We start from the raw sequence: 21,295 nt of genomic DNA, 5'->3' as shown, positions 1-21,295 counted from the left end.
GGTGGGAGGGGGCCAGAGTCCGAGGTTGGGGGCACATTTTGAATGCCGCCCCCGCTACGCCTCGCCTCCTCGCCCCACCCCACCGCCTCGCCCCCTCACAAATACCTTTGCTGACGGGGGTCCCCAACCCCCGCCAGCTGAAGCCTTCTTCAGCGTGGTCTCCGGCACAGCCGCGTTCACTGCCTGCCCCCTGCTCTGCTTTTGTCTTGCTCCTCCTGTGCACGCAGGGGCCCAGACAAAATTTGCGGGGGGCCCAAGGCCCCCGTGGCCCCCTATAGCTACGTCCCTGAGCTGTAGGCTCTGAGGTTGTTTTTCTCCACTTGAGATCAATTAGAGTGACACTGCTAGGCATGTTTATGGGAACATATTGATGACTTTAAATGACCAAATAACCATCTTTCCTGAGCCTGGCATCAGCCACCTGGAACTGGTGGTGCTTAACACTGTGGGCCGCTTTTATAAAGGCACGCTGAAAAATGGCCTGCGGTAGCGTAGACCTGTGTTTTGGGCGCACGCAGAATCATTTTTCAGCGCACCTGTAAAAAAAATGCTTTAAAAAAAATGTTTGCCGAAAATGGACGTGCGGCAACATGAAAATTGCCGCGCGTCTATTTTGGGTGTGAGACCTTACCATCAGCTATTTACCTAGCGGTAAGGTCTCACGCAGCAACCGGGCGGTAATGGTCTATGCGCGTTAAATGCCGATTACCGCCCGCGCGCCAGAAAATAAACATATTTTCTGGTGCACATAGCTGACGCATGTCAAAAATGAAATTACCGCAAGGGCCACACGGTAACTCAACACTGATGCATATTGGGTGCGCATAGGAACCTACGCGGTTTAGTAAAAGGGCCCCTGTATTTTGGAAGGAGCTGGGACCTGTACTTCCCCTCTACCCCTACCCCCCCCCCCAAAAGCAAGGACTGTCACTAAGAGGGAGAGGATGAAGCTTAACCCTCAGGTAACTTAGCTGATGGCTCCTGGCCTAGCAGAGCTGGATATGGAAAAATGCAATATCGTTTATTTATTTACTATTTGTTACTTATTGCATTCGCAAAACAGAACGGTCTACATCTTAAAAAATAAATTTTATATTAAAAACATACAGAAAATCCATTAATTATGATAGAAAAGCACAGCAAAACAAAAAACAAACATCTATATTAAAAGGTATGTACAGTGCCGTAGCGTTGGAAGCAAAAATACATAGTAAAATTTTTTTTAGATACATTAAAAGCAGGAAACCGGCCAAAGAGTCGGTTGGGCCGCTGGACGAAAATGGTGTTAAAGGGGCGATCAAGGAGGACAAAGCCGTAGCGGAGAAATTAAATGAATTCTTTGCTTCGGTCTTCACCGAGGAGGATTTGGGGGGGACACCGGTGCCGGAAAGAATATTTGAAGCGGGGGAGTCGGAGAAACTAAACAAATTCTCTGTAACCTTGGAGGATGTAATGGGTCAGTTCAGCAAGCTGAAGAGTAGTAAATCACCGGGACCTGATGGTATTCATCCCAGAGTATTAATAGAACTAAAAAATGAACTTGCGGCGCTACTGTTAGAAATATGCAATCTGTCCCTAAAATCGAGTGTAGTACCGGAAGACTGGAGGGTAGCCAATGTTACTCCGATTTTTAAGAAGGGTTCCAGAGGAGATCCGGGAAATTATAGACCGGTGAGTCTGACGTCGGTGCCGGGCAAGATGGTGGAGGCTATTATTAAGAATAAAATTGCAGAGCATATACAAAAACATGGACTGATGAGACAAAGTCAGCACGGATTTAGTGAAGGGAAGTCTTGCCTCACCAATCTAATGCATTTTTTTGAGGGGGTAAGCAAACATGTGGACAATGGGGAGCCGGTTGATATTGTATATCTGGATTTTCAGAAGGCGTTTGACAAAGTGCCGCACGAAAGACTCCTGAAGAAATTGCAGAGTCATGGAATCGGAGGTAGGGTATTATTATGGATTAAGAACTGGTTGAAAGATAGGAAGCAGAGAGTAGGATTGCGTGGCCAGTATTCTCAGTGGAGGAGGGTAGTTAGTGGGGTCCCGCAGGGGTCTGTGCTGGGTCCGTTGCTTTTTAATGTATTTATAAATGACCTAGAGATGGGAATAACTAGTGAGGTAATTAAATTCGCCGATGACACAAAATTATTCAGGGTCGTCAAGTCGCAGGAGGAATGTGAACAATTACAGGAGGACCTTGCGAGACTGGGAGAATGGGCGTGCAAGTGGCAGATGAAGTTCAATGTTGACAAGGGCAAAGTGATGCATGTGGGTAAGAGGAACCCGAATTATAGCTACGTCTTGCAAGGTTCCGCGTTAGGAGTTACGGATCAAGAAAGGGATCTGGGTGTCGTCGTCGATGATACGCTGAAACCTTCTGCTCAGTGTGCTGCTGCGGCTAGGAAAGCGAATAGAATGTTGGGTGTTATTAGGAAGGGTATGGAGTCCAGGTGTGCGGATGTTATAATGCCGTTGTATCGCTCCATGGTGCGACCGCACCTGGAGTATTGTGTTCAGTACTGGTCTCCGTATCTCAAAAAAGATATAGTAGAATTGGAAAAGGTACAGCGAAGGGCGACGAAAATGATAGTGGGGATGGGACGACTTTCCTATGAAGAGAGGCTGAGAAGGCTAGGGCTTTTCAGCTTGGAGAAGAGACGGCTGAGGGGAGATATGATAGAAGTGTATAAAATAATGAGTGGAATGGATCGGGTGGATGTGAAGCGACTGTTCACGCTATCCAAAATACTAGGACTAGAGGGCATGAGTTGAAGCTACAGTGTGGTAAATTTAAAACGAATCGGAGAAAATTTTTCTTCACCCAACGTGTAATTAGACTCTGGAATTCGTTGCCGGAGAACGTGGTACGGGCGGTTAGCTTGACGGAGTTTAAAAAGGGGTTAGATAGATTCCTAAAGGACAAGTCCATAGACCGCTATTAAATGGACTTGGAAAAATTCCGCATTTTTAGGTATAACTTGTCTGGAATGTTTTTACGTTTGGGGAGCGTGCCAGGTGCCCTTGACCTGGATTGGCCACTGTCGGTGACAGGATGCTGGGCTAGATGGACCTTTGGTCTTTCCCAGTATGGCACTACTTATGTACTTATGTACTTATGCAGGGCATGGCGCACACCCCCTCCAGAGCGCACCCCCCCCGAAACGCACCCTCCCCCCCGAAACGCACCCTTACCTTGCAGCGGAGGGCAGGCGGGAGGGCCGATCCACCCCCAGTGCACGTCACTGGGAGCTGCGTCGGCTCTGCTGCTTCCCTGCTTTCTCTGCCCCGGAACAGGAAGTAACCTGCTCCGGGGCAGAAAGAGCAGGGAACCAGCGAGCCGACACCCCCCCAGCGATGTGTACCCGGGGCGCCCCACCGCCCCCCCTTCCTACGCCACTGTGTATGTAGACAATAGACAACCATTCATGCCAAAAATATAATTATACATATTACTAGTTAATACGTATTCATTCTGTCTGTTTTTCCCTTTCATCCCAGATTATTGTCGAACGTATTCTGAAACAAATATGTTTTCAGGAATTTACGGAAGTGAATACAGGACTCTTCTATTCTAATAGTTTTTGGAAGGCAGTTCCAAAGCGAAGGGGCTAGAAAAAAGAAAGCCGAGGCTCTGGTAGACTCCCATCTGGCCTTTTGGGGTGACGGAATTACTAATCTAGTATCTGTAAGTGATCGAAGTGTTCGTATGGGAGAGTATGGTATAATGAGATTGGCTACATATGATGGAGCCAATATATATATATGTCAGAGTGAGAATCTTAAATTTTATTCTGGCTTCAACAGGGAGCCAGTGAAGACGGTATAAGAGAGGTGTAATCCTATCATCAAAATATGATAGGATTACATATCATATTTTCAAGCCCTACAAACAGGGCCGGCCCTAGGGTCTCTGGTGCCCCCCTGCAGACTATCAGTTGGCGCCCTCCCCCCCCTCCGTCTAGCATCTGCTTTCTCTCTTCTCCCTCCCTGCCCCCTTTTCCAGCCCAGTGCGATTCTCCTTCGCCCCATCCCCCTCCCATTTATGGCCACCTGCTCGCCCTCTTCTCCGGCTCCCCCCAACATCCCCCTTTTTCTTCCTGCCACCCTGCGTGGTTTAAGTCTTTTTTAATTTACCTCAGTCCCAGCGGCCGCGTCATTTCAAAGCCCTGCCCATCTCTAGCCTTTCCTCCTTTCATGAGTTTGTTCCCTCAGAGTCCCGCCCTCGAGGAAAGAGGAAATGACATCAGAAGGCGGGACTCTGAGGGAACAAACTCACGAAGGGAGGGAAGACTAGAGACGGGCAGGGCTTTGAGATGACGTGGCCGCTGGGACGGAGGTAAATAAAAGATTTAAACCCTCAAGGGCAGCGCGGTATGGCGGTGCAGTGCCGCAGTGGCGCCCTGGAAGGCAGGCACCCCCCTGCGGTGCTTACCCCACTTACTGCGTTTGACTGGCCCTGCCTACAAATAATGCCATGAGTATACATTTACAAAAATGATCCCATTTTGGCATTTGTTGGGATGGTTTTGGGCAGAGAATCCGAAGAGCACAGGGCCACAGACTTACCCTCTCACCCTTGGTTCCTCCAGTCAGTGGGCTGAGCAGGGCAGGCAGGCTTACCTATCACCTGTGCAGTACCGGAGGAATTGAGACCGCAAAACATGTGCAGGAAAATGAATCGAAATGGATGCGTGCAGAAATATGAAACACTGTCAAGGACTCAATTATTTTTCCAGCCCATCAACTCAATTCCCACAAGTGAGCCTATTCCCGTAGATTTTATAAGTATGTTCAATGTATGCGGAGCCGGAGCCCATGCGAGCTTCAGCTGTGCAGGTTATTGCCAGATATGGGTAGGGAAAAGTGATAGAGCATTTCACAAGAAAAAGGAAATTTGAGGACGCAGGAGGAAGCAAAGCCTGCAGATCTAAACCGTGTGACACAGTAGATAATGGCAGATAAAGACAGTCAGCCTGTCTGATCTGCCCAGTTGGTCTGGCCAAGGTTATCTCCCAGCCATAGGATGCTGCATCTTATCTAGATCAGGGTTTGTCATCTTCTGTGGTTCCCCACCATCCTAAGTACATGTGCTTATGAGATCCAACACCCAGCTCATCTCCCATAAACCTTTCTTGCTCCCATGATATTTATGTAGATTTTGCTCACCCCTTTTTCAGTAGTAGCTCAAGGTGAGTTACATTCAAGTACACTGGATATTTCTCTGTCCCAGGAGGGCTCATAATCTAAGTTTGTACCTGAGGCAATGGAGGGTTAAGTGACATCTTTTTCAGTAGTTTCTCAGGGTGAGTTACATTCAGGTACTCTGGTTATTTTTCTGTCCTAGGAGGGCTCACAATCTAAGTTTGTACCTGAGGCAATGGAGGGTTAAGTGACTTGCCCAAGGTCACAAGGAGCAGCAGTGGGATTTGAACTGGCCACCTCTGGATTGCAAGACTGGTGCTCTAACCACTAGGCCACTCCTCCACTCCAGCTTTGTAATCATTGAAGCAGCTATGCAAACAGCCATGTGCTTATGCCCCTGTGTTCTTCAAACTGGTTGGTTTCTGGGAAGTTCTCACCTGTTGCTTCCAACCCACTTCCCCAAGGCCTGCGGTGTCGCTGGGTCATGTGCTCTTTGTCTTTTGCCCTCCTCATCTCTCCTCCGCTCTGGAAGGATGAAGGGTGGCTTGTTTGAATTCTGCTGTCCCTCTCCCTACCACAATCCTCTGTGTGTGTCCCAAGCGTGCTCAAATTCTGTCTGGGCTTTGGTTGCAAATAAAATAAGTGACATAATTTGCTATCAGTAAGTTGAAATCTTCTGCTCAGTGTGCTGCTGCGGCTAAGAAAGCAAATAGAATGTTAGGTATTATTAGGAAAGGAATGGAAAACAAAAATGAGGACGTTATAATGCTTTTGTATCACTCCATGGTGTGACCGCACCTCGAATATTGTGTTCAATTCTGGTCGCCACATCTCAAAAAAGATATAGTGGAATTAGAAAAGGTGCAGAGAAGGGCGACAAAAATGATAAAGGGGATGAGATGACTTCCCTATGAGGAAAGGCTAAAGCAGCTAGGGCTCTTCAGCTTGGAGAAAAGGCGGCTGAGGGGAGATATGATAGAGGTCTATAAAATAATGAGTGGAGTTGAATGGGTAGATGTGAAGCGTCTGTTCACGCTTTCCAAAAATACTAGGACTAGGGCTAGGGGGCATGCGATGAAGCTACAATGTAGTAAATTTAATATGAATCGGAGAAAATGTTTCTTCACTCAACGTGTAATTAAACTCTGGAATTCGTTGCCAGAGAACATAGTGAAGGCAGTTAGCTTGGCAGAGTTTAAAAGGGGGTTAGACGGTTTCCTAAAGGACAAGTCCATAAACCCCTACTAAATGGACTTGGGAAAAATCCACAATTCCGGGAATAACATGTATAGAATGTTTGTACGTTTGGGAAGCTCGCCAGGTGCCCTTGGCCTGGATTGGCCGCTGTCGTGGACGGGATGCTGGGCTCGATGGACCCTTGGTCTTTTCCCAGTGTGGCATTACTTATGTACTTATGTTTACTCTTTCCAAAAATACTAGGACTAGGGGGCATGCGATGAAGCTACAAAGTAGTAAATTTAATATGAAGAGAAAATTTTTCTTCACTCAATGTGTAATTAAACTCTGGAATTCGTTGCCAGAGAATGTGGTAAAGGTGGTTAGCTTTAGTATTTAGATAGAGTGGGATATTTATTTATTTATGGCCATTTATACCCCGCCTTTTGTCACAGTTTTGCAGCCCCAAAGCGGCTTACAATAAACTATTAAGTAAATACAATACAGTGCATAGTATATGGGCCTGGGTCCCCTTCTCTGCAGCACCGACCACTAGTCTACTCCAGGGACCGGCTTGCTGCTCTAACAGGACCTGCTAAAACATCTGAACCTGTCATAGAGCCTGGTACATAGGAGCCGGTGTTGTGGGTGCTTGAGCACCCCCAATATTGAGAAAATTCCTTGTATATGTCCAGGGAGGAGTTCTTTTCATTGGGCTTAGCACCCCAATACGTTTGAAAGGTTGGCTCCTATGGCCTGGTATGGATTGTCATGTTCACTTCTGTGGGGGGGGGGGGGGGGGTAGGGGGTCAGTGACCACCGGGTGATTAAAGGTGGGGGTCATGCTTTTATCTCTTCAGTGGTCATCTGGTCAGTTTGGGCATCTTTTGGGCACAGTGATTATTGAAACAGGTTTAGCCAAAAACATCCAATTTTTTTTGTTTGCCCCGGACGTTTTTACAAAGTTCCGTTATCGCAGAAAAACATGCAAATTGTAAGCCCGCCTTAGTCCCACCCAAAACATGCTTCCTTGAGATTTAGATGAACTTTATAGAAGAACAGCTTAAAAATGAATTTTGTAAAACGATTTGGGTGTTTTTGTGAAGAAACAAATTCCATCTGCTGCTTTGCATTGCGTTTGGATCTTTTTCTGAGCCTCAAAATGTGTCAAACCTTACGTCCACTGAGCTCAGCATCCTGTCTTTCACTGTGGTCAATTAGATTATAATCTTTATCATATTTATAGTGGTACACGGTATACGCTGGGTGACAAGATAATGGAAGATAGGAATAAACACTTTTCTGCAAAATGCTGTTTCAGACTTTATCCTGTATAACTGCTTATAATATGATGTTTACTACACAATGCAATCTTGTAAAATAATTTATAAACTAATTTTTGTAAACTTTCATACGGCCATATATAGAAGATTTATAACTATAATATGTACGTACTAAATTGTCTGGATTGTAAGCCACATTGAACCTGTTTATGATAATGCTGGATACAAGTGTCATAATGAATGAATTACAAAAACAAAAAAAAACCCAAGCATTCAGGTAGATACCCCCCAGCCCAAAGAGCTTACATGCTACGTAGTTACCTAAGACAATGAGGAATAAAGGGGTCCTTTTAACAAGCTGCGGCTTTTTTACTGTAGTGGATAAAAAGGCCAAAAAAATGGAATGGCCATGCAGTAAGATTTTATTTACCCCATGGCCATGTGTGTGGGGGGAGGAGTGGTTAGTGCAGTAGACCTTGATCCTGGGGAACTGGGTTCGATTCCCACTGCAGCTCCTTGTCACTCTGGGCAAGTCACTTAACCCTCCATTGCCCCTGGTACAAAATAAGTACCTGAATATATGTAAAGCGTTTTGAATGTAGTTGCAAAAAAGCCACAGAAAGGCAGTATATCAAGTCCCATTAACAGGGATTCCATGCACAATCTCAAAGAGTAGCAACATTCCAGGTAGAACCCCAAAGAATAGCAAGATTCCGGAATCCCAGCCTATTTGAGATTCTACATGGAATGTTGCTACTATTTGAGGTTCCACATGGAATGTTGTTAGTGGAGAAGTAGCCTAGTGGTTAGTGCAGTGGACTTTGATCCTGGGTAACTGGGTTCGATTCCCACTGCAGCTCCTTCTGACTCTGGGCAAGTCACTTAACCCTCCATTGCCCCTGGTACAAAATAAGTAACTGAATATATGTAAACCGCTTTGAATGTAGTTGCAAAAACCTCAGAAAGGCGGTATATCAAGTTCAAGTCCCATTTCTCTTTCCCCCTTAACACCACAGAGGTGGCATTAAGGGCTCCTGTGCTAACCCAGCGGTAACCGGGTAGCACGTGGCACTGCTGGGTTAGCGCCGCCGTGCTGTAAAATATCTAGCTATTTTCCTTGGCATGGCAAATGGCTCACGCCAGAGCTAGAACTAGCGCCAGTGACCGCCTTTGGCCGGTGGTAGTTCCTGATCAGCGTGCCACTCTGTAAGTGACTTGCCCAAGGTCACACTGTGTCAGTGACACAAACAGGATGTGAATGCTGGCTTCCCTAGCTCTCAGCCCACTGCTCTAACCACTGGGTCACTTTTCGAATTAGGGTTGCAGATATCAGAATCCATCAGGCTGCGGGGGGAGGGGAGGGGGATGAAACTGGCCTCAAAGCTTCCTCCTAGAAATGGGTCATTTGGCAGTTCTGCATTTCTCAAGTCCGGTCCTGGAGTACCCCATGCCAGTCAGTCAGGCATAAAAGAGAGTTTGCCTATAATGGAGGCAGTGTATGCAAACGAAGTTCATGCATATTCATTATGGATATCCAGAAAACCTGACTGGTAAGAGGTACTCCAGGACTGGATTTGGGAAACGCTAATGTATAACATTACTGTATAGGGTTACCATATGGCTCCAGAAAAAGGAGGGCGGATTGATCCAGTCCGGGTTTTGCTTCCATTGAAAGCACTGGAAGTAAAACCCAGACTGGCTCAATCTCTCCTCCTTATATGGTAACCCCAACATTACATGGCTTTGCCAGTCCTGGCTTTAACAAACCCTGGATCCAGGGGCCTGTTGTATGAGTTCTGTAATAAGAGCAGGAACTACAAGTCGGACTGGCTCCGCCTTAGGAGCCTAGCGTTGCCAAAGCGTTTGCAAGACAGGCCGATCCAGTCCTGGTTTTATTCAAGTGCATGTATGGACTTGTAGTTGAATCTGCAAGTGCAAGTCAGCTTAGGCATCAAGGCTAGTGGAAGAGGTTCGGCGGGCGAGCCATTTAAGAAATTACAAGCAAACGTATGGCAGAAGGCTTGTGGCCTGTCTCTGCTGGCCCCACCCCTCGTCAGGAAGCCTGGCCGCGGCCCCTTTAAGAATCAGCCGGGACCTTTCCTCCTCCTCCTCCAGAATCCAAAGCAGCCGCATCATCCCAGGCGGAGGGATCCACACGGCGACGCGCCGCAGCCGAACGGGGTGGCGGGGGCGGCGGTGGAGGGAGGAGGTGGAATGAAGAGGCCGCCCGGCCCCGCCCCTCGCAGGTCCTGTGCCGCCGGAGCAGCCTCCGCCGCCACCTCCCCCGCCCAGCAGCGCGCTTTGTCATTGGTCGCCCGTCTGTCGCTCTGCCGCCGCCCCGCCTCCCCGCCAGCGGGCTTGGCTGCGCCGGCGTTGGCTACGTTGTATCTTTTCCAGGGGCTCGGATTAGAGTTACATTGTAGCAAAGGCAGGAAGGAATGGGAAAAAAGGGGCGATCTGGCGGGAGCGAGTGATCGGATCCCCCGGGGAGGACGAGCTCAAGGCCCCGATCGGAGGAGGGTCCCTCCTAAGCATTTGGACCTGCTGGTAAGCCCTGGCTAGATCATGTTTCAGTGGCATTTTAATGACAGGCAGTGGCGATCGCTGTGACATTGGGGGGGGGGGGGTCTTTGCTATTGAGTTTAACACATGGAGCTGAAAATGACAACATGGTAAAGCTGTTTGTGGGGGGGGGGGGGGAAGTATTGATTGCTGTTCTTGTATTGACATTGAGACACCCCCCCCCCCCCATCGTTTAAATGGCATAGCTCTAGATGTGTGTTAAGGAAGGAAGGGTAACATAAAATAGGATTTGGGGGGGGGGGGGGAGACGAGAGAAAACCAAATGGCTACTTTTCGTTCGGAAATGGCATTTATCATGAGAGGGGGGAGAGTTGCCCGATCTCCTGTTTTTTTTTTCCTGTTAGTGAAGGGGGTGGGGCGGCACCTGGGGGGAGTGGGAGGGGGGTGACTTGGCACCTGTCCCCCCTCATCTGCTGCTAGTCGCACTCTTCCCCCCCCCCCTCCTCAGCCCTTTTGCCTTTATCACAATCTGAAAGCTTTTCTGACTGTGTTTACATCAGAGGCCAAAGTGTGTTGACTGCCTGGGACCTTTGCCAAAGAGCAATGGGGGGGTGGGGGAATCTTATTCCATAAACAAAACATTTATGATAGCTGAATGTTATTCACTGCTTTTTTCTGGGGTGGTAAACACCTCTACCCCCTCCCCACCTCGACTTCTTTGATAAATGACTTTTGCTGCGGGCTTGATTGGCGGTGATGGGTGCGTGGGTTTCGTGAATGATTCTGCTGGGTGGCAAGAATTGTGGCTGTGCGTTTCTGAGAAGAAAACAAATCTCGAGGTGAGAGGAGAGATCAGCTACTGAAAATGCTGTCTCTTCTCTGCATGTGGGCCATGGTGGCTGTCAGAAAGGGGGTTGGGGTGGGTGGGGGTGGAAGGAGTTCCCATTCCCCCGTTTGTCCCTGCAGCTTACCTGAGGATTCTGTTCCTTGCTTTGATTATCTCAGGAGCCCAGTGACAGCATTTTCAAGTGTCACATAGCTTAACATGCCCTGTGTATCATGCACGCATTACAGTGACTCAATCTGTTTACATGTTAGTTTTTTGACTGGGTGCTTCAAAAGATATAGACGCCCGCCTGTGGGAAAGGGTTATGCGGAGACAGGGGGGGGGGGGGGCTAAAATTGTTGTATTTATAATTTAATTTCCCATGACATCTTTTTGATATCTAGGTAAGGGGGCCAGATGGGGTTTTATTTTGGGATTATGAGATGGGAGGCTGGCATAGTGCGGTGTTAACCCTTTCCCCCTGACAGCGAAGATGACTTGGGCCTAATAGTTAAAATGGGGACCTCCCCCCCCCCCCCCAAGAACCCTGTTCTCATGTACACATTAAAATATGCATTTTCTAAGCCTGTTGGATCCGTTTTCCAACTGCCTTTTTTGGTCTTATTAGTATATATATATTTCTAGTTCTCCATTGTTTTATTAATTTGTATAATCATTCTTGGAGGTGTTCCAGGTTCTTCGTTCTGTGAGCCACACTAAACTTTCATGGTATGTGTGGGTTGTAAGTGTCATGTAAAGTAATACAGATCCTAGCATTTGTCCATTCCCCAGCAGGCTCTGACGGAGCTCACTGCCCTACGGTGAAACTATCTAGACCCCCCCGGGCCCTTTCTTCAGACGTGGCCCACCCTTTTTGAAATGTGTGGCCTGAGCTTGGTGGCCGAGAGCTGTTTGAATCCAACGCCATCCGTTTGTGACGGCTACGGAGCCTGCTAAGAAATGACGCATCCAAGTGGCTGGATCTACAGTTTTTCACTGATTTCTATTTAGTGTCACATTTTCCCCCCAGATTTTCAACATTATTTACTTTTAAAGGACCCCCCCCCTGCAGTTGAAAATACTAGTGGATAGTTGTGCTTCCACATTTTGAAAATGCGTGTGTGTATTTTTTTTTTCCACCTTGGAAAGGTGAATAAGTTGATAAGCAGAGTTCCATTCTTGGTGTTGGTGCTCTGAATTCTTTTGGATGGCTGTGTTCCTCCTCCTCCTCCTCCTCCTCCCTGGCTTCTCTATCCACAAAAATCTGTGGGTTTAGGCTAAACCCAGGTACACGGAGCACCTGCCACTTACCCATGCACTGCTGGGCTGTGGAGGTGGCTCCAACCCTGGCAGCTGTGTGTGTGGGGGGTGGGGGGAGGGCTGTTCAGTCCTGGACCCCTCCAAAGGCTCATATCATTTTGGGGATGCAGACAGCTGGTTCTGACCTCCTGTCCGGTGTTGTGCCGCTGGCAGAGCTGACAATAACAGACCGGCTTCCGAGGCTGCTCTGTTGCTCGTTTCACACATTCTCGAATGTTCAAACGTGACTGAAACCTAAGTAGTTGACAAAAATGAAATAAATATATGTGCCTTCTGTTTCATGCATGTGGTGCGCATCCCCGGTGTTTCTTTAATTCTTACCTGGAGAAAGCATCGTAAATGTAATGTGTGGTGTGTGTGTTTGTTTGTGTGTCTTTATCTGTTTGCTTTTGTATACCAGGCATGTGTAGATCTCAAATGAAGAACATGGGGATGACCGATCCTAAAGGATGTGATAATGGCTGGATGACGGTACGACCTCCGTACCATCATCCTAGTTATTTTGGATTTACGCGTGGTGCCCTAAAACTGTACTTGGACGGCTTTCCGTCAGTTTTGTTCTGCCAGCTGTGATCCGTGGGTTCCCCCCTCCCCCCCCCCCTCAGTCTAAGTCACATGACCTCAAAGGATTGAGACACACAAAGTCTGAGAGGACTTTATTAAGAAAGTGTGTGATGGGAGTATGGGCCGGGATACCTGCAAATAGGTGGGAAAATGTGGCATACAAATGTAACAAATAAATATGTGGGTATTTCTGATTTCCTTGAAGTGTCAGGTATCGTAGACAACAGAGAATCAATTTCTCTCTGTGACCACAGGTCTACTAGATCCTAGTAGGGTTGATTAACAGGTTCCCATGAGCGATAGGCTGAGACAGTCTGCAAGTTACCCCTCTTGGCATTCTTATGTATAGATATATGGTGGGAGGGGGCATGCAAAATTGGTTTCCCTTATCCCCATTTCTTGAGGGGAACAGAGTGCTTAGGGGCCATTGGTACCGGACGGCCGAACCCCGTGGTCTGGCTTCTCCATTGTCTATGCATAGATTGTAAGCTCTATGGGGCTGGGACATTGAAAAGGTCCCATTGTTTATTTCCACTACCCTCATGTTCCCTGCATCCTGTTTGCTCACGTATGTTGATGGTGTGTTAAATACGAACACGTGTAAAGCTGACGTGTTTTCAGAAGTTTTGAAGTTTCTGCGGAAGTGTTAGAGATATGTGTTTATGTATTTTTCTCTGTATGACTATCTGCTTTGGAGAGCCCCTTCTGGGGTCTTGATTTAACTTCCATACCCACCTCTGTGCCAGATAATTTCGGAGTATCATATACGAACAGACTGTATTAGCCTGAGCAACATTTTGGTGGGTGTTTGGTTACCTGGTTCTCTGCATTCGTTGCGTCTTACTGGCCTCTATGCCAGTAATTATCTTTTTTGTAATTTTTTTTAAACATGAGATTTAGAGCTGTTTAGCACAGACTTCCAGATTACCTTTTAGACACAGAGGGGGGAGGAATAGGAAGAGACGATGGTGTTATTAGTTTATTTCCTGACTGTGGTGCGGTCCTCTGCCATGTACAACAGGAAACAGTCAGTGAGGTTAGGTGGGGAAAGGAGGGAGGGATGATAGAGGCTGATGGGGAGAACGTGAAAAAGAAAATTCTATTAGAAAATAAAGGACAATAATTTATCTTGGCACCTAAATGTTTTTTTTTTTTTTTTAATGGGTATCCACTTTTTTCCATGTATTTTGGACATCCCGGCCACACTCTGTGCCCTGCGGAGCTGGTCTGGGGGCAGGACGGGCCTTCTCCATGACACTTCAGGGGGTTGGGATTTGGGGGTGGGTGGGGAGGATGTTTTTCTATACGGTATGATGGACACCTTCTGTGAAGAGGACCAGGGTTCTGTTATGTTCTTCAGCGTTAGACTTGAAACCTGGCAAATATTTGTCGGCTTTTAAAGGGGCGGAAAAAACAGCGTGGGGGTAATCCTGTAAGTAAGATGCCAAAGTAAGTGACGGACGTACTGGCTCCTAATTGAAGTGTACAGATACCCCCGTTGGTGCCCGTATTCCTGTGACACTCTAGTCCATAAATTGGCGTGGTGTTTGTAGATGTGGGCATGGGCAGAATCTGGGCAGAGTGCGGGTGAGGCGTAAATCCTGGAATACTACAGTGTTCGTGTGATTTTTAACCAGGTGTCTGTGAGGTGAAATCACTAAGTTGCAAATGTGTAGGCTCCGATTTTGCTAGTAATTCTTGAAGGGAACATTCTTTTATAGATGAGGCTCCACGTGGCAGTCTCCAGATAGAACTAACCTCGAAATCAGGGCTTCTTAACCCAGTCCTCAGGGCACAACATCGGGTTTTCAGGATCTCCATCATGAGGCATGCTGAGGAGGAAGGGCATGCCAGTCGATCTCATGTAATATTCACTGTGGATATCCAGAAAACCCCAATGGGACTTGATATGCCCTGAGGACTGGGTTGAGAAGGCCTGCTGTGAGTGTCCTTAATTGCAAAGTCTAGGTATCTTATTGTTGACACGCCTCCTGGTTTTTCTAATGTCTCTACAGTAAAAATACTTTGGAAGTTGTTTTCTTGCCCCTCCCCCGAGAATTGTCATTTTTGGTTCTGTAAAAGCCAAGGCCGCAGCGCTCTGCTGGTGTTGTCTATCTGGCGCTTTCCTGGCCTGTTCAGTTCAGATGGACCCTTTTGTGGAACTGGCCGTGAAATGCCCTCTCGGATGGGGAAGGGCTTGTGTGTATTGGCAGTGCTCTCTGGGAGAGCCCTGCAGCGGCTATGATGCTGCTGAGAGAGGTGCATCTTGGGATACATCATGGCACCCGCTGAGAGAAGCAGCAAGATGGCTGTGAATCTCAGAAATGAAAGGTCTCCTCCACCCTTTGTAATGTTTGCATGATGGGGGTAATTCAATAAAAGTGGGCAGTAACATTTGTACATTGAAATGATTAAGATAATGGGATCAATGCATATGTGTGTGTAAATGTATAGGCCAAAATACAACCTAAGCACTATGCTGTAAATATGTGCTTATTTTAAGGTTCGCATGGCAGATTCTGGGCAGAGCTTTGCCAGGACCCACATTTACATATACTGTATATACTGGAGTGTAAACCGAGATTTATTTTGGTCAAAAAAAGGGCCCAAATTTAAATCTTGGTTTATACTCGAGTCTGCTGGCACTCCTCTACTTTCCCCCTCCCCCATGGTGTACCTCCTCTACCACCACACCACTCCTCCCGAACGGAAAGAGTGCCTCCTCCCGACACACCCATAGGCCCGCCCCCCCCCCCCCAGGTCTACTGTTTCATCTGCCCATGCTGTCTTTCTCATTGAAAATGGCTGCCGTGACTTCCAGCGGCAAGCTCGTCGGCCATTTTGGGATTGGAGCCACTACTGGCAGGATGCCGTAGGAGAGGGTGGGTGGGTTGGTCGGCCTATGGGTGTGTCAGGAGGGGGCTTTCTCTGTTTGGGGGGGGTGGGGAAAAGGGAGGGGAGGAATTCTTGACACCATGACGGAGGGATGAAGGAAAAGACTACTTGAACATAACCCCTTGGTTTATAGTCAAGTTAACATTTTTCCCCCCTTTTAGGAGAAAAATGTTACCTCCGTTTATATTTGGATGGGTTTACGTTTGAGTATTATGGTAATTTATAGACTGCTAGAAGTTGTGGGCATCCCTCTACTTTCCTTTCTAGACCCCACTGCTTTAGATTTGCCCTCAAAATGTTAGACTTATCGAGGAGGTTTGGCTCGCCCTCGGCGCCTCCTTAGGTAAGTTGTTCCGGGATGTAGCGCTGTACCGCGTAAGCACGTGCGAATGTTTCAAAGTAAGAGGTCACATGCCAAAGTTGAATTCTCAATCATTTGATTTCTCCAAGGCCGGGGGGGTAGTGGAGATGGTGTCCTAGTATCATTTGTTTTTAGGAGAAGCCGGTAAGGAAACAAAATTACTTTTTTGAAATGTTATTTGGCTTAATTTGGCTTTAAATCTAGACTGAAAGCCCACCTCTTTAACATTGCTTTTGACTCGTAACCACTCGCCTCCACCTACCCTCCTCTCCTCCTTCCTGTACACATTAATTGATTTGATTTGCTTACTTTATTTTTTGTCTATTAGATTGTAAGCTCTTTGTGCAGCGCTGCGTACGCCTTGTAGCGCTATAGAAATGCTAAATAGTAGTAGTAATTTGTAACCTGTTTGTTCAAACGAAGGCCCCGGGTAAGGTACAAGGGAGCCAATATTTTTTGTTCCTGGTTTCATTTGGTTCATCCACCACCTTTATTGATGAGTTGTGTAGACTGAAGTCTGCCTGAGGCCCTTCCCTCCCCCCCCCCATTTCCACCGTTCCTAAGATAAAGAATTATTGGTACGGGGTGCTGTTCCTTCATCATGTTGTATAGAGGGAGGAGTTATATAATGTTTTGCCCTGTCCCTGTACTGTTGGGGGGGGGGGGGCTTTGCTGTTGGCTTCAGTATTGGTCTTGTAAGAATCAAAATTGAGGTTGGCGAGGCCTGTGATGGAGGTCTACACGTGACAGATTTTTGGCATGTTTGAGACGTGTGTAGCAAGCAGAGGGTTGAGAAGTCTGCTAAAGATTTGGGGAGCTTGCAATAGGGGGTGAAATGTATTTATTTTAGTTAGTTTGATTCTGCTCACACCTTTTTCAGTAGTAGCTCAAGGTGAGTTACATTCAGGTACTCTGGATATTTCTCTGTCCCAGGAGGGCTCACAATCTAAGTTTGTACCTGAGGCAATGGAGGGTTAAGTGACTTGCCCAAGATCACAAGGAGCAGCAGTGGTGGGATTTGAACCGGCCACCTCTGGATTGCAAGACCTGTGCTCTAACCACTAGGCCACTCCTCCACTCAGCAACATTCCGTGTAGAATCTCCAATAGTAGCAACATTCCATGTTCCACTGCACTAACCACTAGGCTACTCCTCCATTAGGAGCATTCCATGTAGAAGCCTGCCCTTACAGATCAGCAACACGGCCGCGCAGGCTTCTGTGAGTCTGACGTCCTGCATGTACGTGCAGGACGTCAGACTCACAGAAACAGAAGCCTGCGCGGCCGCACTGCTGATCTGCAAGGGCAGGCTTCTGTTTCTCTGTCCCAGGAGGGCTCACAATCTAAGTTTGTACCTGAGGCAATGGAGGGTTAAGTGACTTGCCCAAGATCACAAGGAGCAGCAGCGGGATTTGAACTGGCCACCTCTGGATTGCAAGACCGGTGCTCTAACCACTAGGCCACTCCTCCACTCTGTTCTTTATCTGAAATTCACTTGTCATCTACTTGGAAGAGAACTTGTAGTTATCGGGCATTGGTTTGCTGGAGCGCTTCACCTTCACGGTAACGGAATTCAAACATGCGTGGGATAAGCATAAAGGAATCCTGTGCTGAAGGAATGGATCCTCAGGAGCTTAGTCAAGATCGGGAGGCGGGGCTGGTGGTAGGGAGGCGGGAATAGTGCTGGGCAGACTTATACGGTCTGTGCACTGAAGAGGACAGTACAAATAAAAAAAGTAGCACATATGAATTTATCTTCTTGGGCAGACTGGATGGACCGTGCAGGTCTTTTTCTGCCGTCATCTACTATGTTACTATGTAAGAGGAATTGCTTATTGTTCCCAAAGAAATTTCAAATCTGTTTTTGTAAAGATGTTTTGGACTAGCGATAGGACGGTTGGAGTTTTGGGAATTGTTTTCATGTTCTACATATTTTGTAATTTTTCTGCTGTGTGTGAAAGAAGCAAATTAATACCTGTGCAGTAATTAACCAGGGATTTAGACTACCTCAAGGACAAACAAACAATTGGTTTACATTCCACCCATCAAAACAGACAAATCTCAGTTGGGCAGACTGGGGAAAGGTGGTATTTTGGTTTTCGTCTGCCCTCGCTTGCTGTCCCTTCCTGTTCACATATGTTATAGTAGTTGGGGGCTGGTACCATAAGAATTTTCTGTCCCGATTCTGGAGAGCATCTTGCTTCCTCTTGTGAGGTATCAGCTTCGTAATGGACTGCTATACACGCTGTACCCGATCGACTGCTTCAGGGAGCTGCAGAATCTCCCCAACCGGTGCTGCCTGGCTTCTTTGGCCATCGTAATGACAATGTGACCTCTCTTTATTTGGCCCTTAACATAGTCATCCCCGGAAGTTCAGGGTCCCTTCCCTGAGGAGCTGAAAGCAGTTTGGGCCTAGAGAGATGAAGTGGCTTGCTTTTGCATGGTCATATAGGGGGCAGTTCTGTAATGGGGGGGGGGGGGTTGGGGGGCTCCTTTTATGTACCGGATGCCACGTAGTTAGAACCTATTCCAGGAGTATTCAAACCTGTCCTAGAGGTCCACAGGCCAGTTGGGTTTTTCTAGTGGCCTAGTGGTTAGGGTGGAGGACTCTGGTCCTGGGGAACTGAGTTCGATTCCCACTTCAGGCACAGGCAGCTCCTTGTGACTCTGGGCAAGTCACTTAACCCTCCATTGCCCCATGTAAGCCGCATTGAGCCTGCCATGAGTGGGAAAGCGCGGGGTACAAATGTAACAAAAATAAAATAGATATCCCTAATGAATATGCATGAGAGAGATTTGCATATAACAGAGGTGACATGCATGCAACTCTCCCCATGCATATGAGCACCCATGCAGTATAGCTGTTTAGTTGCTTTGCATTAAGAGGAAAATTCTAGAAATGAACTCAAACATTGGCACTGAATGGTATTCTATAGCTGGCGTTCTGGGATCGACGTGAGAAGTTACACTCACTGAAACCAGGTGTAAATTCTATAATACTGTGTGCATTTTAAGGGAACACCCCTGACCCGCCTAGTGCCATACCCCCTTTGCAGATCCGTGTGAAACACTTGTGCGCTGATCTATAAATGGACGTGTAAGTGTGCTTTTGCATGGATCTCCCATTTCTACTGCTACTGCGTATCGTTTCTATAGCGCTACTAGATGTACACAGTGCTGTACACTTGAACATGAAGAGACAGTCCCTGCTCGACAGAGCTTACAATCTAATTAGGACAGACAAAAAGGACAAATAAGGGAAAAGGACAAAGAGTAGCAAGATTCCGGAATCCCAAAGAGTAGCAAGATTCCGTGTAGAATCCCAAGGAGTAGCAAGATTCCGGAATCCCAAAGACTACTACTACTATTTATCATTTCTATAGCACTACTAGACATACACAGCACTGTACACGTTATACGCTGGCTCTGTCTCTGCTCTAGAGGTCTCACAGTCTAAGCTTGTACCAGTTGGGAATCGAACCCAGATCACCAGGATCAAAACCTGCTGCGCTGATCCCTAGGCTGGTTCTCCACCTCCATTTTGGTGTCTTGCATCTGTTAGAATGATTTTGTTGCACTGAAAATTCAGTACGGAAATAGCCCCCGAGTGTACATTTACCAGCATAGGGACTGGTAACCTGCACGCAGTTCGAGAATTACCCTCGTAATTGCTCCCTCCGCCTGCCGCTATCTCTTGATGATAAACATTCTGATATGCCATGACTAAAAGTACCACAGGGCTGGTGGCTTCTCCCCAGGGACAGGTTATCTCCCCTTCGAGCAGGAAGGTCTGAGCCTTGCTTTTCCGAACATGCAGAAATTTATGCAAATGGCTTTCGTTACTGGAATCTTAGTCATACGCTCTTGCCCATGTGTTTATATGCTTGCTGAGAGGGACAGTGAATTTTTTAACAATCTGCTAAATGTTCCTTGCTACAGTCTGTTTCCCCATGTGTTTGTTGTACTGCTGTTCGTTAACCGTTCGCTTTGCGATGGGCTCCGGTGGGGGTCCAGTGCGTCTCTGGTGTATCGCAGCAGGGGTTAGTGGGGAGGGGGGGGGGGGAGCATAACACTTTTGATTGGAATTTTTATGACTAATCATCTTTGCTCTGTATATCTTAAGTACATTTGGTTCTGTGTTAAATGGAACCTCATTAGCCCCGAGCACGAAACATTTTATTTTTAAGACAGTCCAATTTCGGAATGAATCTAACGCTCGGCCTGGCAATGTGGGCCTTTGAGAGTAGTACGAAGCAGTTTGGGTTGGCGGAACCAGTTGTCTCCGTGGTGCACTCTTATGGTATAAGAGGTTTTAGCGTGTGACATCTGTTAACCCATTTTGCATGATGCTTACAGCTTGGCTGCTAGATTGCCTTGTGGGCGGGAGAACAAGTTTCCCAGGATGATTTCTCAGCAGGTCTACTTTCTCCTGTTTATCGGAACGGCTGTTTGCGATACCCCTCTCTGCTAAGTGGCTTCGGTGCTCAGTGAATGTAGGCCAAAGTGTTCTTACCAGGGCGGGACTGCTGTGGAGTAGCACTGGCCACTTTTGTTGTGAAAAAGAATCCAGTATTTTTGGCAGGAAGAAAGCGGTTGACGATTTTACTGTGCCAGAATTGAAGTACATCTGGGACGGATGCAGTAGGGAGGGGAGGATGAGGTTGGGATCTCGTATGTTCATGCGCCTGAGATGGAGCGATAACTTGCATGAGGTCGGGCCTGTACGGTTCATAGCTAGGAGGTATCCTTAGCTGCAGCATTGGAAACGGACTTGGAAAAATCCAAAATCCCAGGAATAACATGTATAGAATGTTTGTACGTTTGGGAAGCTTGTCAGGTGCCCTTGGCCTGGATTGGCCGCTGTCGTGGACAAGATGCTGGGCTCGATGGACCCTTGGTCTTTTCCCATTGTGGCATTACTTATGTACTTATGACTAGTCGGGGTGAATGGGTCAGCTGGTCTTTTGTCAGCTGTGAATCCTGCTTCATTTCAGCCACATTTTGAATCGCTGGTTCATGCCTTAAGATGAACGAAGCCGAAGGTTTCATGCTCCATTCCTGGTGAAAAGAATGATATAAAGTGTTGTGGCACCTAGTGGGGGGTTGTCCTTATTTTGTGAAACAACAATTCTCTGAGGAAAAACAGGCTCCAATATTCTCACAAGTGGGTAGAGGTCGATCCGCGTTGCCTGGTCCGGCA

General features: G+C 47.3%; 1 protein-coding gene across 3 annotated transcripts in view; it reads left to right on the top strand.

Annotated features, from left to right (window-relative positions):
• Nucleotides 1-9,974: 9,974 nt before the first annotated feature.
• Nucleotides 9,975-21,295, top strand: part of MEF2D (myocyte enhancer factor 2D) — a 184,523-nt gene continuing 173,202 nt past the window's right edge. For 2 of the 3 annotated variants that reach the window (XM_030187835.1, XM_030187833.1), the window contains exon 1: nucleotides 9,977-10,154. The gene's annotated coding sequence lies outside the window, so the exon portion shown is untranslated. Of the gene's footprint in view, nucleotides 10,155-21,295 lie in introns of all 3 variants that reach the window. The other variant, XM_030187834.1, reaches the window with a different exon arrangement.

The sequence above is a fragment of the Microcaecilia unicolor genome, chromosome 14 (genome assembly GCF_901765095.1).
Source record: "Microcaecilia unicolor chromosome 14, aMicUni1.1, whole genome shotgun sequence".
Taxonomy (NCBI): domain Eukaryota; kingdom Metazoa; phylum Chordata; class Amphibia; order Gymnophiona; family Siphonopidae; genus Microcaecilia; species Microcaecilia unicolor.
Note: the sequence above shows the minus strand (reverse complement) of the source record. Positions and strands in the feature narration are given on the sequence as shown.